At 53.2% G+C, this 16,997-nt stretch overlaps 1 protein-coding gene and 1 long non-coding RNA gene across 5 annotated transcripts in view; one reads left to right on the top strand and one right to left on the bottom strand.

Annotated features, from left to right (window-relative positions):
• Nucleotides 1-8,171, bottom strand: part of LOC140386841 (uncharacterized) — a 60,249-nt gene extending 52,078 nt beyond the window's left edge. The window contains exon 1 of the long non-coding RNA XR_011933690.1: nt 8,067-8,171. This is a non-coding gene — a long non-coding RNA (uncharacterized lncRNA). The remainder of the gene's footprint in view (nt 1-8,066) is intronic.
• The window catches only part of sez6b (seizure related 6 homolog b), a 1,259,716-nt gene that overhangs the window by 4,998 nt on the left and 1,237,721 nt on the right, over nt 1-16,997 (top strand). The window lies entirely within an intron of this gene.

Below are 16,997 nucleotides of genomic sequence, written 5' to 3'. Positions count from 1 at the left end.
TCAGTTACTTTTACTTATTTGCCTGAAAGTGGCAGGTGGGGGGGATCTGGTGATAGCTTAGGTGTCAAATCCACCCCACCATGAAAATGAATTCAATATCCTTTGTGGGCTAGTGCCAGCAAATAATGATGCAAGGAAGCTGCTCATTTGTCGTTAAAAGCTCAACTGACCCACCAGACTTCAGGGGCGAAATTCTCCGTTATCGGCGGAAAGTCCGCCGATCGGCGCAAAAAACGGCGCAAATCCCACTTGCGTCACGTCAGAAAAATGGGTCGATAGTCTCCGGCCCGAAATGAGCTAGCAGCGACGTAACGGGATCCGCGCTTGCGCAGTGGTTCACGCCGTGCAGCGTCATACGCGCTGCACGGCGTGACGGCTCATAAGGCCGCGCTGCTCCCCCCCACCCGACCGCAGCACCCGACCGCAACACCCGACTGCATGGCTGGCCGTCGCTCAGCCCCGAGGTTCGAGTCACGCGATGTGGAGGCGCTCCTGGACGCGGTGGAGCAGAGGAGGGACGCCCTGTATCCCGGGCACGGCCGCAGAGTTGCCCCACGCCACAGCCGGCGTCTGTGGAGGGAAGTGGCAGAGGCCGTCACCGCTGTGGCCCTGACACCACGGACAGGCACCCAGTGCCACAAGAAGGTGAACGACCTCGTCAGAGCAGGCAGGGTGAGCCTCCCCATATCCCCCCCTCCCCCATATCCCCCCTACCCCATATCCCCCCTCCCCCATATCCCCCCTCCCCCATATCCCCCCTCCCCCATATCCCCCATATCCCCCCTCCCCCATATCCCCCCTCCCCCATATCCCCTCCCCATATCCCCATATCCCCCCTCCCCCATATCCCCCCTCCCCCATATCCCCCTCCCCATATCCCCCATCCCCCATATCCCCCCTCCCCCATATCCCCCCTCCCCCATATCCCCATATCCCCCATATCCCCCCTCCCCCATATCCCCCCTCCCCCATATCCCCCATCCCCATATCCCCCCTCCCCCATATCCCCCCTCCAGCATATCCCCCCTCCCCCATATCCCCCCTCCCCCATATCCCCCCTCCCCCCTCCCCCATATCCCCCATATCCCCCCTCCCCCATATCCCCCCTCCCCCATATCCCCCTCCCCCATATCCCCCCTCCCCCATATCCCCCCTCCCCCATATCCCCCTCCCCCATATCCCCCCTCCCCCATATCCCCCCTCCCCCATATCCCCCCTCCCCATATTGCCCCCTCCCCCATATCCCCCCTCCCCCATATCCCCATATCCCCCCTCCCCCATATCCCCCCTCCCCCATATCACCCCTCCCCCATATCCCCCATATCCCCCATATCCCCCCTCCCCATATCCCCCCTCCCCCATATCCCCATATCCCCCCTCCCCCATATCCCCCCTCCCCCATATCCCCCCTCCCCCATACCCCCCCTCCCCCATATCCCCCATATCCCCCCTCCCCCATATCCCCCCTCCCCCATATCCCCCTCCCCCATATCCCCCTCCCCCATATCCCCCCTCCCCCATATCCCCCATCCCCCATATCACCCCTCCCCCATATCCCCCCTCCCCCATATCCCCCCTCCCCATATTCCCCCCTCCCCCATACCCCCCCTCCCCCATATCCCCCATATCCCCCCTCGCCCATATCCCCCATATCCCCCCTCCCCCATATCCCCCCTCCCCCATATTCCCCCTCCCCATATCCCCCATATCCCCCCTCCCCCATATCCCCCCTCCCCCATATCCCCCCTCCCCCATATCCCCCCTCCCCCATATCCCCCCTCCCCCATATCCACCCTCCCCATAGCCCCCTCCCCATATCCCCCCTCCCCCATATCCCCCCTCCCCATATCCCCCCTCCCCCATATCCCCCCTCCCCATTCCCCCATATCCCCCCCTCCCCCATATCCCCCATATCCCCAAGTGAATCCAGCCCTAACCTTAACCTCTGCAATGCACGCGCAACCGATGGCGTGCATTCATATACCTGCCTAACACTGTTGCCTTTTACCCCTGCCACCCCCCCCACCCCCACAGGAGAAGCGCGCACACGACAATAGGGAGCATGTGAGGACTGGAGGAGGGCCCGCTGATGAGAGGCCACTGACCGTACACGAGGAAAGGGCCCTGGAACTGGCTGGCGGACCTGAGGACCGGGAGGTTGCTGATGCAGAGGTCGGGGGCCCACCAGCAAGTGAGCCACCGACAGCCCGTCCCCATATCCCCCCTCCCCTATATCTCCCTCCCCCGTATCACCTGATCACTGCCTGATGTCTAACCATGCATGCTTCATTGTGTATCGCAGGACCAAACGTCCAGGCACCCATCCCCGCAGATGCACACCGCCCGCAGGATGCCCCTCGGAGACCACAGGAGACGGAGAGACCCGCACCCTCCAGCATGCGACGCCCGCAGGATGCCCCTCGGAGACCACGGGAGACGGAGAGACCCGGACCCTCCAGCATGCGACGCCCGCAGGATGCCCCTCGGAGACCACGGGAGATGGAGAGACCCGGACCCTCCAGCATGCGACGCCCGCAGGATGCCCCTCGGAGACCACGGGAGACGGAGAGACCCGGACCCTCCAGCATGCGACGCCCGCAGGATGCCCCTCGGAGACCACGGGAGACGGAGAGACCCGGACCCTCCAGAATGCGACGCCCGCAGGATGCCCCTCGCACACCACGGGAGACGGAGAGACCCGGACCCTCCAGCATGCGACGCCCGCAGGATGCCCCTCGGAGACCACGGGAGACGGAGAGACCCGGACCCTCCAGCATGCGACGCCCGCAGGATGCCCCTCGCACACCACGGGAGACGGAGAGACCTGGAGCAACAGGGAGACGACACCCCCGTCACGTGCGGGAGCGACCACCCAGCGATGAGGGGGGCAGCCACAGGCCCCCGTCACATCCGAGCCAGGACACCACTACCCAGGACACCACTACCCAGGACACCACTACCCAGGACACCCCTACCCGGGACAGCACTACCCGGGACAGCACTACCCAGGAAGACGAAATACCGGACAGTGACTCAGAGTGGATGGGTGGAGACGAACCCCCACCCCAAAGTGCCATGGACTCAGAGTGGGACGAAGAGCACGACACAACGCCACTGCTGTCACCAACACCCTCCACCATCGCAGAAACACTCACCACGGTTGGGCACTTTAGTGATGAGGCGTCTGGTACACTCACTGGTGCGCACAACACAGCCGTCCCGGTACAGCAGGTGGAGGTAGGAGCAGCAGAGGGACCGGGCGGTCGGAGGGCAGCCCAGGCCAAGCGAACATCTGCCGCCCAGATGGATCCCGGGTTCCTGCAGTTACCACACCCACACATAGATCCGATGCAACCACCGACCCGGAGACGAGCGAAGAGGGTGACGGGCGGCTTGCGGCGGCTGCGGTCGCAGGTGGAGGAGTCCACCCGCGTCCAGGAGCTGGGAGTGGTCCCGGTCATGCGTGCCACCCAGGCTGACACCGCACGGGTGGCGTCCGCGGTGGAGGCAATGGTTGCGACGGTGTCAGACATGGGGAACGGTTTGCGAGGCCTGGGGCCTTCCGTGCAGGCGGCGTCTGTGGCCCAGGAAATGGCTGCCCTCTCACAGGAGGCCATGAGCCAGTGCCAGCGCCAGATGGCAGAGGCGCTCAACGCCATAGCCCAGTCTCTGCAGGCCATGGCCCAGTCTCAGCAGGCCATGGCCCAGTCTCAGCAGGCCGTGGTCCAGTCTCTGCAGGCCATGGCCCAGTCTCAGCAGGCCATCGCTGAGGGCATCGGCGCCAGTGGCCATGTGCGAGCCGGCGTCGCACTGTCACAGACAGGGTTTGCCAACACCCTGGGCTCCATGGTTGCAAACCTGCAGACCCCTGTCGATACCAGCACGGGCCTCCAGGACTGGCGGCGCCAGATGTCGGGGGGGGCGTCGGATGGCCAGTCCGTTCGCATCCCCCACCCATGTAGAGGCCTGGGGGCCATCGGGCACCCCGAGGGAGGAGGAGGTGGTGTGGTCCGTCCCGGCTCCCTCTGTAGGGGAGGTCCCGGTACACCGCGACACCTCGGACTCCCCCCCTTCCGTCCCAGGTGCATCGGGTGGGCAACGGGCAGGACAGGCTGGCAGCTCACCATCCCAGTCGCCCGGTCCGCAGCCTGGCCCATCTAGGCCAGGACGCCCCAGGAAACGGCCGCCAAAGGGATCCAGTGTCAGAGGGCAGGAATCACAGGAGTCCACCTCCAGTTCTGCTGTACCGTCTGGGGAACCACGTAGACGTAGTCAAAGGGCCCGTAAGGCCAAACAATTAGACATTGAGTAAGTTGGCACGGGTGCAGGGCACAGATGAGTTTTAGGGGCTAGGGCACGTGCATGAACTCCTTTGGTTATTAAAGTCAATGTTACACCTACCGAAGCTGCCTTTGTGCTCTGTCCAAAGTGTGCGGGCGTGTCATGTACGTTGAGCGCAAGTGTGTGTGTGAGGGGTGGTCTTACCTCAGCCCCAGGTGAGTCTGCCCCCTTCCCCCTGGGCCGCCATCAACATCCCCCGGGCAGAGGACGGGACCGTGCGCTGCAGTGTCACAGCCGCATGCAGGGATGGTCCGGGTGGATGGTGGTACTGTGGCCATGGGTCAGACATAGTCCAACGATGTAGAGCCAGGAGCTCATCGCAGGGCGGGTTGTCATCATCCTCCATGGCCTGCGATAGACATGCGTCCACCCGCAACTGTGTGAGCCCGGCCCGTTGTGCCGCCGGTGGATCGGCAATGGGGTGGGGGGTGGTGTGCATGCGGGTGGGGTGGGTGGGGTTGGGGAGGGGGGTGAGGGTGCTGGGTGGGTGGATGGGTGGGGGGTGTGGGTGGTCGGCTGTTGCCATGGTGTGCGGTCTGTGGCCATACTACCCGATTCCCACGCCCATCTAGTCAGTGAAGCGGGCGTCTATCAGTCTGTCCCGTGCCCGCTGGGCCAGCCGGTAACGGTGGACAGCCACCCGCCTGTGTCTACCCCGTCTGCCCTGACCATTGCCCCCATCCCCCTCATCTGGGGAGGACTGTGCCTCTTCCTGCTGCTCCTCCACTCCGCCCTCCTCTGCCTGCGGCACATCGCCCCTCTGCTGGGCTATGTTGTGCAGGACGCAGCACACCACAATGATGCGGCCGACCCTATCTGACCGATACTGGAGGGCACCCCCAGAGAGGTCCAGGCACCTGAAACGCATCTTCAGCACGCCAAAGCACCTCTCGATCACTCCCCTTGTCGCTACATGGGCATCATTGTAGCGGTTCTCCGCCTCATTGCGTGGCCTCCGTATAGGCGTCATCAGCCACGATCACAATGGGTAGCCCCTGTCGCCCAGCAACCAGCCCCTCAGCCGGGGATGGCGTCCCTCGTACATGCCGGGGATGGATGACCGCGACAACACGAATGAGTCGTGTACACTGCCTGGGTGACGGGCGCAGACGTGCAGGATCATCATGCGGTGGTCGCAGACCACCTGTACGTTCATCGAATAGGTCCCCTTCCTATTAGTGAACACGGCCCTGTTATCTGCAGGTGGCCGCACGGCGACGTGCATCCCATCGATCGCGCCCTGGACCATGGGGAACCCGGCCACGGCAGAGAAGCCCACGGCCCGGGCATCTTGGCTGGCCCAGTCCACGGGGAAGCGGATGTAGCGGTGCGCCATGGCATAAAGGGTATTTGTCACTGCCCGGATGCACCGGTGCACCGATGTCTGCGATATGCCGGACAGGTCCCCACTCGGTGCCTGGAATGACCCCGTTGCATAAAAGTTCAGGGCCACCGTAACCTTGACGGACACGGGGAAAGGGTGTCCCCCGCCAGTGCCACGCGGTGACAGGTGTGCCAGCAGGTGGCAGATGTGTGCCACGGTTTCCCGGCTCATCCGGAGTCTCCTCCTGCATTCCCGGTCCGTGAGGTCCTGGTATGACTGCCGGGGCTGGTACACACGGGGCGCCCTCGGGTGCCTCCCTTGCCGTGGGGCCGCGACGTCCTCCTCCCCCTCCTCGTCCTGTCGGTCAGGTGTCCCTCCAGCCTGGGCGCCTGCCGCCTGCCCCTCTGCGGCAGCCTGCGCCGCCTCTCTGGCACGCTCCTCCTCCTCCTCCTCCTCATCCAGGGCAACATAGACATGAGCGGCTGCCACCACGGCGGCCAACATCGCTGGATGATCTGAAAACATGACGGCCTGGTGGGGGGAAGGGGAACGACGACATGTCAACATTGTCCATATCCCCTCCTCCCCCAGCCAGGTGGCATGGACCGCATGGGTCCAACTGTTAGAGGCTGGCACCTGGCCAGGTGGACCAACTCACTTGCCCTCCCATCACCCTCCTTGGCACGGACCCACCCCAACCTCCACCCCGGCACGGACCCCCTCCCCAACCTCCACCCCAGCACGGACCCCCCCCAACCCCCAACCTCCACCCCAGCACGGACCCCCCCCAACCCCCAACCTCCACCCCAGCACGGACCACCCCCCCAACCCCCAACCTCCACCCCAGCACGGACCCCCCCAATCCCCAAACTCCACCCCGGCACGGACCCCCTCCCCAACCTCCACCCCGGCACGGACCCCCTCCCCAACCTCCACCCCAGCACGGACCCCCTCCCCAACCTCCACCCCAGCATGGACCCCCCCAACCCCCAACCTCCACCCCAGCACGGACCCCCCCCCAACCCCCAACCTCTACCCCAGCACGGACCCCCCCCAACCTCCACCCCAGCACGGACCCCCCCCAACCCCCAACCTCCACCCCGGCACGGACCCCCTCCCCAACCTCCACCCCAGCACGGACCCCCTCCCCAACCTCCACCCCAGCACGGACCCCCCCAACCCCCAACCTCCACCCCAGCACGGACCCCCCCCAACCCCCAACCTCCACCCCAGCACGGACCCCCCCCAACCCCCAACCTCCACCCCAGCACGGACCACCCCAACCCCCAACCTCCACCCCAGCACGGACCACCCCCAACCTCCACCCCGGCACGGACCCCCCCCAACCTCCACCCCGGCACGGACCCCCTCCCGGCACTCCCCCGGAGCCCAGCCTACTCTAACCACCCCCCCCCCCCCCCGCCGCACACACACACACACACAAGCCGAGACACACCTCTCCTCACGCAATCAGTCTGCGGCCACGCCATTTCCTGCCCAGAGCCAACCCCCCAGGCCGTCACTCACTTCCACGCTGGTCGGCGTGAGCCTGGAGCACCGGGTCACGCCGATGAAAAGGAGGTTTGATCCACGTCGACGTGAACGGTCATCACGTCGACGGGACTTCGGCCCATCCGGAAGGGAGAATATCGGCAGGCCGAAAATCGGCTGCCTTGCGCAGACCCGTGACATTCTCCGTGGCAGCGGCGCCATTAACGCCCCGCCGACTTTTCTCCCTTCGGAGACTTCGGCGGGGGCGGGGGCGGGATTCACGGCGGCCAACGGGCATTCTCCGACCCTCTGGGGGGTCGGAGAATGACGCCCCAGGATTTTGAGGAGGAAAAGCCACATGCTTTTTGGTCTGGAATATGTTGGAATCCAGTGCGCACTATGTGGCTGATTCTTCGTGCCCTTCAGCAAACTTAAGACTGGGCGAGAGAGCCTAGTATGCCAATGTCACTTGCATCCCACGTATATGTGTGTGTAAAGCTTTGCATCTACTTATAGATTTACTGGCTCTCTGGGTTTGGGTGCCATTCATAAACAATCTAAGCTTTACACTTCTGATTTATGACATCCCCCAAGGCCCCCTAAAATATATTAACGATTATCTATTACTTTGATCAGTTCTGCTGGTTTTTTTCATAAAAGCCTTGTTAAAATGGAAAATCTGTTCTCTTGTACTAATGTGCAGTAGAGTTCACTGCTCCTGTTAAATCATCTATAAATATGACAGTGTATTGTCATGGGCAGTATTGGTGTTTTCTTACTGCCTGTGAGCAGTATCTTTGTATGTAAAGGGTTTTCTTGAACTCACTGATTGTCTCAATTAAACTAATTAAAATAATCCCAACAACAAAGCCGTTGAGCTGCATGCTGGAAAATGGAAATAGCTACTCACCTCCACAGTTCCCTGCCAGCTTCACGTTTTAAAAAAATGAGTACTAAATGACACCCATGTGATTTCTCGCTGGGGAGCCGGTTAATTCCCGGGAGGCCGTTACATCCGATGTCAATCTCGTTGAAGAGATTGAAATAAATGCGAATTGGGGTTAATGATATGCTCGCGATATTTGGGCAAGATCCGGAACGTGTCATCGGGAGCGGGCCGGTTAGATGGCAAACTGAATCACACCTGGCACAAATCCCGATTTTGGCCTTTCCCGCTATTTAAACGGCGCGTCCAGATCTGCGCTGGCCGCGAATCGGTGGTTAAATTGCACCCGTTGAGTTTCAAATATTTATTTTGTCCATGGTGAAACCAAGTCGAGCCGGTTGGAATAATATAGTTCTTTTGTTGATGGTCTATTTTTAAGCAAAGGGATGTGAGAATTCCCTAGGTGGCTGTGAATGTCTGGTTTTTAATTAAGTACTTGCTTGAGAATCTGGGGTGCCTGGAGCTTCAAATGCCAATGTTCATATGATTTGCAGTGGCCACTTTAATAGTCTTTGTATTAAAATTTTTAAAATATTGACTGAAAGTTACATAATATAATGGAAAATGACTGTGAAGGTAACGTAATGTGCGTGTGTGTAGGGGGGGAGGGGAGGTGGGGAGGGAATGTGAATATACTGCAGTTCGCATTGATGAGTAATAGCTCTGAATTGTGTTGCATAATTTACACTGTTACATTGGGACAGCAAAGCCAAGCACTCATTCTAGCTCACGTAAATGATCGAGCAGTCTTGTTCGCATCTAACTGCCAGTTACATGTGAGTAATTCACTGTTGGCCCTATTCCCACATAGAAGCATGAGTCATCTAGTGTGGACCAAATAGGAACTTTCAAAAAAGTCTTAAAATTGAGCAAATGAATTTGCCCCAGTGTAAAGTTTATGTGTGGTGTTCTGATAAAGCATATTTCATGATCATTATCAGAGGGGTTCCTCCTGTGGCCAAGTGGTGTAGGTCACTGAACTGGTAAAGTGCAAACCTAGAACAATGCTCTGGGGTTCTAGGCTCAACCCCACCGTGGTAGATGGTATAATCGTCCTGTAGCAGGCATGGGTAATCTAAAAACAAATGTGTGCCCGGAGGGGTGGGCACCACCGGGAGAGGGTTGCTTTATCGACCCTCTTAATGCTTTTTGGTTTGATATTTTATGTTTAATTTGCAATTTCCTTCTGGGTTCAGGCAGTATCCCTTTAAGGGCCTATCCATTTACTTTGTTCCTCAGCTTATTTAAATTGATTTGCACAAAATAGGGTTCATCCATCTCCTTTGGCTCTAATGTTCATTAATATTTCCCCAAAAGGGAGGCATTATTGCTCTATTCTACAGAATGTGAAGGAAGGTCCATTGTTCTGAATCTCAATACCACCTTGCCCCAAGTACTCTGCCCAGGCCTATCATATACATGTAGTTCAGCTGAGCCTCTCTTTGTTGGATTTAGAACACTTTGTGGACTGTAATATAATCCATGAAGGATCCTCCGTTGAACTAATCTTATCCATGTGTAGCTAGATCGGTGATTGGCAATGTCGGGCAGTGAGTGGGCCACATGAGTGGCCCTCCTTCACCTTAGTGGACTGCAAGATTGAAATTGCAGCTAATGTTGTGTGCAATCGACACGTACCTTGCTTTACCTGTGCATCACCACAGTCCTATTGATAGGGGGGAAAAACTAGGTGGCTGGAAACCAGCAGAATGTGGTAACTCTGCACATGGGCAACAATCAACAAAATGTATCATGGGTCACACTCAGAACCCTAATGGGCTGCATGTAGCCCCGGGGTTATAGGCTACTCACCACTGAGCCAAAAGTTAAAAGGTTATATTTAATTAAGTATTTAAGCAATCAACTTTTCCTCTCCCTTACTGAACATCGTGTGAGCTTCGGCAATGAACGTTGGTTTCTTGCTGTATTTTTTAAAAAGTTCAATTACTGAGAGGTTCTATGGCCGCCTACTATCTCTGCAATACTCAAGCGGCCTCTGGAGTTACCAGAGCTGCGAAAAACATTTCTTGGGGTACCTTAAATCTGTTGATATGATTTGGAACCATGCTTTCATAATTGTTTCCAGCATAACTAACATCCGTCCGCCTGCTGTCTACATTAAAATGGAAGTGCCCTCATCGAGGGTGTTACCGGGTGAAGCAGTTCCAGTATTCCCATGCCAAGGAAGGATTTACTACCGTTGCATATTAAGTGATTTCATTAAGTGACAAATTACATATGCTTTAAATAATGCAATGGAGGGGGAGAAAATAATGCAATAAAGGGGGTGAGAGTGAGTGTTAAAGACTAATTCAATATCAAAGATTTCAATGACATTCCTAAGCCACATAACCTGTGCTGTTCCAGTTTTATAATGCAATCAGATCTCTTCAATTATGTTGCAACCTTGAAGCTCCCTCTCAGTAATTTGTTATTCTGTATATGATGGCGCTTTGCCATATCTACTTGTGTGTCCTCGGTAGCCTGTGAATCTTCTTTTTAAATATATGCTCCTTTTAATTTGCCTTAAAGGCAGATCCATTCTGTGCGATTGGAGTTGAACTGTGAGCATTAATATGAATGCTGTAATAGATCACCTTTTCGTTAAATGAATAATTCTGGAGTAATGCAATAATAATTTATCGCCAGTGACCTGTTGGATTTAGAACACTTATAGTTGACATGTTCCTCCAGTGGGCAGTAAACCTCTGACCCACATTTACCTATTGGTTTTATGGTCCACTAAATAGTGATGTTTCGCTGGCCTTCAGCTAATGTTAATTAGTACTGTCCTAAACTAGTTGCATCAGTTTCTCATTTGTATACCTTAGAGTAAACGTGAACAAGTGCACATAATACGCGTCTTGTACTTCTGCCCCAATGTGCTATAAATTTCAACATGTTGTCTTTGAAAATTATATGAGATGGGTTCAGACAGTTACCCCCAGGGAGTAAAATTAAATACTGAGGGCAAGTGAGCAAGATTAAAGAGGTTGTCAATCATTATTTATCAGGATTGATTTTGGCTACAAAAATACAAGGGTTCCCATGAGCACGCACATTTACATTTGTGCCTGACAAGCAAATGTAATAAATTGTCTGCCTGTCTAAGTGCATTCTCTTGCAAATTTTTACATCGGAGCTCAAAGTGTAGATTGCACCATGTAGCTTGGTTAGCAAATGTGTTACGAGCCTTCTGTAACTCTTTTGACATGGTATATTGATTTCCAAAATTTTCAGCAGCCATGTCTATTACCAAAAAGCAAAGCTGGCTGATTCTTCGAATTGTGTTTGTTGCAGGCGACATTGAATCTATTATAAATCATTGTGTTATTGCTACCCAATCAAGGGGGATGTATGGCTGGATGAAAGGACCCGATAAAACCCTTTTATAGTTGCCAAGAGCTTTCACTGTCAAACAATTGCGACTGTTTGCCAATTTACTTCCTTTTGTGTGAGGGTGTGGGATGTTTTCTTAAATATAAAGTTGAATTTATAAGGTATGTTTTTAACACTATCACTAACAATTTCACATTATTGAGAGACATTTTAGATTTATAGTTGCTTTGAGCTTTTTTGTTTAAAAAAAGATATCATTAGCTTACTATCTCCGCTCGGGCAGCAATCTCCTCGTGTTCCCTTGCCGAACTTGCCATCCAAATCCTCATAATTTCATTGCAGAGGAGAGAGTTTCAAGAAAACACCACAAATTAAAATGATCAAAGGATGCCCCGTATTTTTCCTGTCAAAGTGCACAAATTAGTTATCTGATCCTTTTCAAGTGTTGAAACATTTTTGAGGTTGGACTTTTTTAAAATTAAAGGGCAATTTAGTGTGGCCAATCTAGCTGCCCTGCATATCTTTGGGTTGTGGGGGTGAGACCCAGGCAGTTGCTGGGAGAATGTCCGTACGGAGTTTGCACATTGACCCAGGCCGGGATCGAACCCGGATCCTCGGCGTCCTGAGGCAGCAGTGCTAACCACTGTGTCACCGTGCTGGCCAGAGGTTGAACTTTGGCTCATTCACTGGGCAGCAAAGGAATAATTTCCCCTCCACTACCAATCTTTCCTTTTTGTTTGCATGTCCATATACAAAAAGGTATGCATTTATGTAGTGCTTTTAACGACCACCGGATGTCTTAAAGCAATTAATAGACAAGGAACTACTTATTGAAGTGTGGGAAATATGGCAGCTAATTTGCACTCGGTAAGGTTCCACAAATGACAATATAATAAAGCCCGACGTGGGAACAGAAATAGGCCATTCAGCCCATTGAGTCTGCCCCACCATTGAATTAGATCATGACTGGTTTGATATGATAATCCTCAATTCCACCTTCCCGCCTTAATCGGCGTAACCCTCAATTCACTTACTGATTAAAAATCTGTCTATCTCAGCCTTGAACATACTTAACAACCCAGCCTCTACAGCCCTCTGCAGTAAAGAATTCCACAAATTCACTACTCTTTGAGAGAAATACCTCCTCATCCCAGTCTTAAATGGGAAATGGGAGACCTTTTACTCTGAGATTATGCCCTTTGGTCCCAGACTCTCCCACAAGAGGAAACATTCTCTCAGCATTTACTCTGTCAAGCCCCCTGAGAATCCTATGTGTCTAAATAAAGTTGTCTCTCTTTCTTCTAAAGTCCCAACAAGTACAGGCCCAATCTACTCAACCTCTCCTCAAAAGAAAATCCCTCCATACCCAGGATCAACATAGTGTACCTTCTCTGGACTGCCTCCAATGCCAATATATCATTCCTATAGATAAGGGGACCAAAACTGTTCACAGTATTCCAGCTGTGGTCTCATTAGTTAGTGCCTTGTATAGTTTTAAGAAGACTTCCCTATTTTATACTCTTGTTCCTTTGAAATAAAGGGCAACATTCCATTTGCCTTTCCTATTACCTGCTGAATTTGCATGCTAGTTTATTGTGATTTATACACGAAGAATCCCAAATCCCTCTGTGCTGCAGCTTTCTGCAGTCTTTCTCCATTTAATTAATATTCAACTCCTTTATTCTTCCTACCAAGGTGCATAACTTCATATTTTCCTACATTATATTTCTCTGCCAAGTTTTTTCCCACTCACCCAACCAGTATATATCCCTTTGTGGACTCTGTGTCATCCTCACCACTTGCCTTATCACTTTTAGTTCATCAGCAAACTTGGAAATATACATTCACTTCCCTCATTCAAGTCTTAATGTAATGGGCATGATTTGATCAAAAATCTGGTCAGGATTGGCAGGGTCACTCCCGGCGCTACACCCTGTTATGTAATGGCACTTTGTTATCATTTGTTGCAACAAGGTGCTGCACCTGGTGTCATATCCTGCACTGAGGAGCTCCACTTGTCTCCCAACTGCGCCCCCCACCCCCCTCACCACGAGATCCCCGGACCCCCAAATCCCAAACTCACCGATTAAGGGAGCCCTGGGGAGCCCCATAAACCCTACCTCCCTTCACAGAGACCAACCCCCTCCCTCCAAAGTGCCGTTCCGCCTAGTCTCCCATTTGTGGGGATCAGTGATAAACTGCGCCCGGCTGGGTTTCCTCGGCGCTGTGGGTGGATGCCGCATGGCCATTCGATCCGCCATAGACACCAGAAAAAGTTAAGTGGGCTTTTAAGCACACTTAGCTATGCGAGCCTGGCTCCCGCCCAATAGGACCGTGACGTCTCCCGGGATCTACTGGCTGCGTCCCATCCCGATTCCGACGGGATGTGGCTGGTAAATCGCACCCAGTGACTGGTTAATTTGTTTTTTTGTGGTGTTGATTTAAGGGATAAATAATGGCGAGTACACTGAGGATAACTCCACGGTTCTTTTAAAAAAAATAGTGCCATGGGCACTGTGGTAAATTCCCCACTTCATTGTGCACTGGAGTGTCAGTCTTTTTTTTTCAAATTTAGAGTGCCCAATTAATTTTTTCCAATTAAGGGACAATTTAGTGTGGCCAATCCACCTACCCTGCACATCTTTGGGTTGTGGGGGCGAAACCCAAACAAACACGGGGGGAATGTGCAAACTCCACACGGACAGTGACCCAGAGCCGGAATTGAACATGGGACCTCAGCGCCGTGAGGCAGCAATGCTAACCACTGCAGCACTGTGCTGCCCCTGGAGTGTCAGTCTTGATTTTTGCTCTGAAGTCCTGCAGTGGAACTTGAACACGGAGCTTTGTAATACAAGAGGTGAGAAATCTACCAATGGAGCCACAGCTAACAATACAAATGCACTCTATTCTTTTCTGTCTCTGCCTGCTTCAAAACCTTGCATTCTCTCACGCCTCCTCCCCTCTCCTCCCCCCAGCCTCTGGTTGATTTCATAGTGTCCTGTTCTGTTTCATTTAACTGTTTTTAACCTTCTTATTGCTGCACAATTGCATGGTGCTCATAATCTATATGAAATCGTAGCTAATATTTGTAATTCCCATTCATTATTTTTTAATTCATTCATGTCAATGTAACCTTCATCTGTACTGTTGTCTGCAATGATTTATTGCTTTTGAATGTGGCGCTGGGATGGACTTTCAAAAATATATCCCTATAAAGACACTTTTTATTTGACCACTGACAGTTTCACATTTTCTGTCATTTTAGATTTATGGGATTTTCTTTATTGAAAAGCTCAATGCAATCATTAGTAGGGAACCGCATCCAACGTGGTTAGCAGTGCTACCTCACTGCGCCAGGGACCCGGGTTTGATTCTGGCCTTGGGTGACTGTGTAGAGTCTGCACATTCTCCCCGTGTCTGCGTGGGCTTCCTCTGGAAGCTCCAGTTTCCTCCCACAGTCCAAAGATGTGCAGGTTAAGTGAGGTTATGAGGATAGGATGGGGGAGTGTGCCTAGGTAGGTTGCTCTTTCGAAGGATTGGTGCAGACTCGCTGGGCCAAATGGTCTCCTTCTGCGCTGTCGGGATTCGATGGAATCCCCTCCTGCTCCTCTGTAGAATTTGTCAGAATTCTCAGAATTGTACTTTGTGGGAGGCAGCCCATAGTTTCTGTTTCCTCTGTTTTTCTTCATTTATACTTTTCTCTTTGCGTCTCCTAGACTGTCCTCTTCCCAAATCGTCAGTAGTCCTCGATCTTCCTGCACTCCTGCCACCATCCCAGGCTCGACTCCCTTTAGGTTAAGCCTATCCTTCCCATCTGTCTCCTTTGGCTTTTTCTGAAGGGCTTGTTGCTGCTCTTGAGCTGCTTTCTTATAAATAGGAACACTGGCTGCCCCATCCTACTCTCTCGCTGACCTGGCTGATCGACATGCCAGCTGGGGCCTAATCTTGCTAATCTCCTCCCCATCCAACTTCCTGCACCCCTCACTGACCTGTGACCTCTGCCAGCAGGTTACCTGTTGTCACTCCTCTCCCCTTCTCCCTGTGTTGTCATCAACTCTCCCATCAAAAAATAAAATTACCCTAGTCTTCTTAATTCTTGCAAACTGGCACCCAATCTCCCTTTCCTCTCCAGAGTCCTTGGGCATGTTGTCACCTCCCAAATTCCGTGCCCATCTTTCCTGGAACTCTGTGTTTGAAGCCCACCAATCAGTTTTCAACTCTGCCACATTACAAAAAACAGCTGTATCAAAGTCACCAATGACTTCTCGTTCTACCCTTGCACAGTTACCTCTGCCCCCCCCCCCCCCCCCCCCCCCCCCCCAAGGATCTATCCTGGATTCCCTTCAATTTCCCATCATCATGTGACCCCCTTAGTGACATAATCTAAAAGCAAGGTTTTAGTTTCCACATGTACACTTATGATATCCAACCTCTCCACTACTCCTCTTGAACTCTCCACTCTCTCTCAATTGTCAAGCTGATGGCCGATATCCAGTACTGGACCTGCACAAATTTCTTTCAATTAAACATTGAGGGCAGAAGCTTTGACCCCTGCTATAATCTCCTTTCCCTTGCTACTGACTCCAGAATGTCCACAATAATGGTGCCATATTTGACCCTGAGATGGGTTTCCCACCACACACCTCCCGTGACTAAGGCTACCTGTTTCCATCTCCGAACTAGCACCTGATTCTGCTCTGCCTTCCTGCCTAGCTTTGATTATTCTAACATACTTCCATACAGTATTTGTCTCCTTAACTTTTTAAAATAAATTTGGAGTACCCAATTATTTTTTTTTCCAATCAAGGGCAATTTAACGTGGGCAATCCACCTACTCTGCACATCTTTGGGGTGTGGGGGTGAAACCCACGCAGACACAGGGAGAACGAGCAAACTCCACACGGACAGTGACCCGGGGCCAGAATCGAACCCGGGTCCTCAGCGCTGTAGGCAGCAGTGCTAACCACTGGGCCACCGTGCGGCCCTTGGTCTCCTTATTTGAGGAAAGATGTAAATGTGTTGGAAGCAGTTTGGAGAAGTTTTACCAGACACCTACAAGAAATGGGTGGGTTGTCTTATGAGGAAAGGCAGCACATGCGGATGTATTGGGTATGCTGGGTCTGCGAGGACTGTGTTTACCAGAGCAGTGAGAGAGACAGGCTACCAACACTTGTAGAAGTACAACTCTATTTTATGTAGCTATGAGCTGTTCAACATACTTGCACTGTGGGTTGACACTATGTTCGGTTGACTGGAGACCTGAGGCTAACCTGACCAGACTATACTGCTAGCACATGGTAGATGTTCGTGTTACTGATCACGGGCTCTGGCTGTCTGAGGCTGCATCCCGAATGAGCGACAAAACTAGTGCCCTCTGGCTATATAGTGGCCGTGTCCTGTCTGGTGATTGGCTGCTGTGTTCTGTGTGTTGATTGGTCTTTCAGTGTGTCAGTCAGCGTCTGTCTCTGCACCATCATATACTTGTGTGAATATTATGACACAGGCTAGGCTTGTATCCACTGGAGTCTAGAAGGGTAAGGGGTGACTTGATTGAAG

The sequence above is a fragment of the Scyliorhinus torazame genome, chromosome 12, assembly GCF_047496885.1.
Source record: "Scyliorhinus torazame isolate Kashiwa2021f chromosome 12, sScyTor2.1, whole genome shotgun sequence".
Lineage (NCBI taxonomy): Eukaryota > Metazoa > Chordata > Chondrichthyes > Carcharhiniformes > Scyliorhinidae > Scyliorhinus > Scyliorhinus torazame.
Note: the sequence above shows the minus strand (reverse complement) of the source record. Positions and strands in the feature narration are given on the sequence as shown.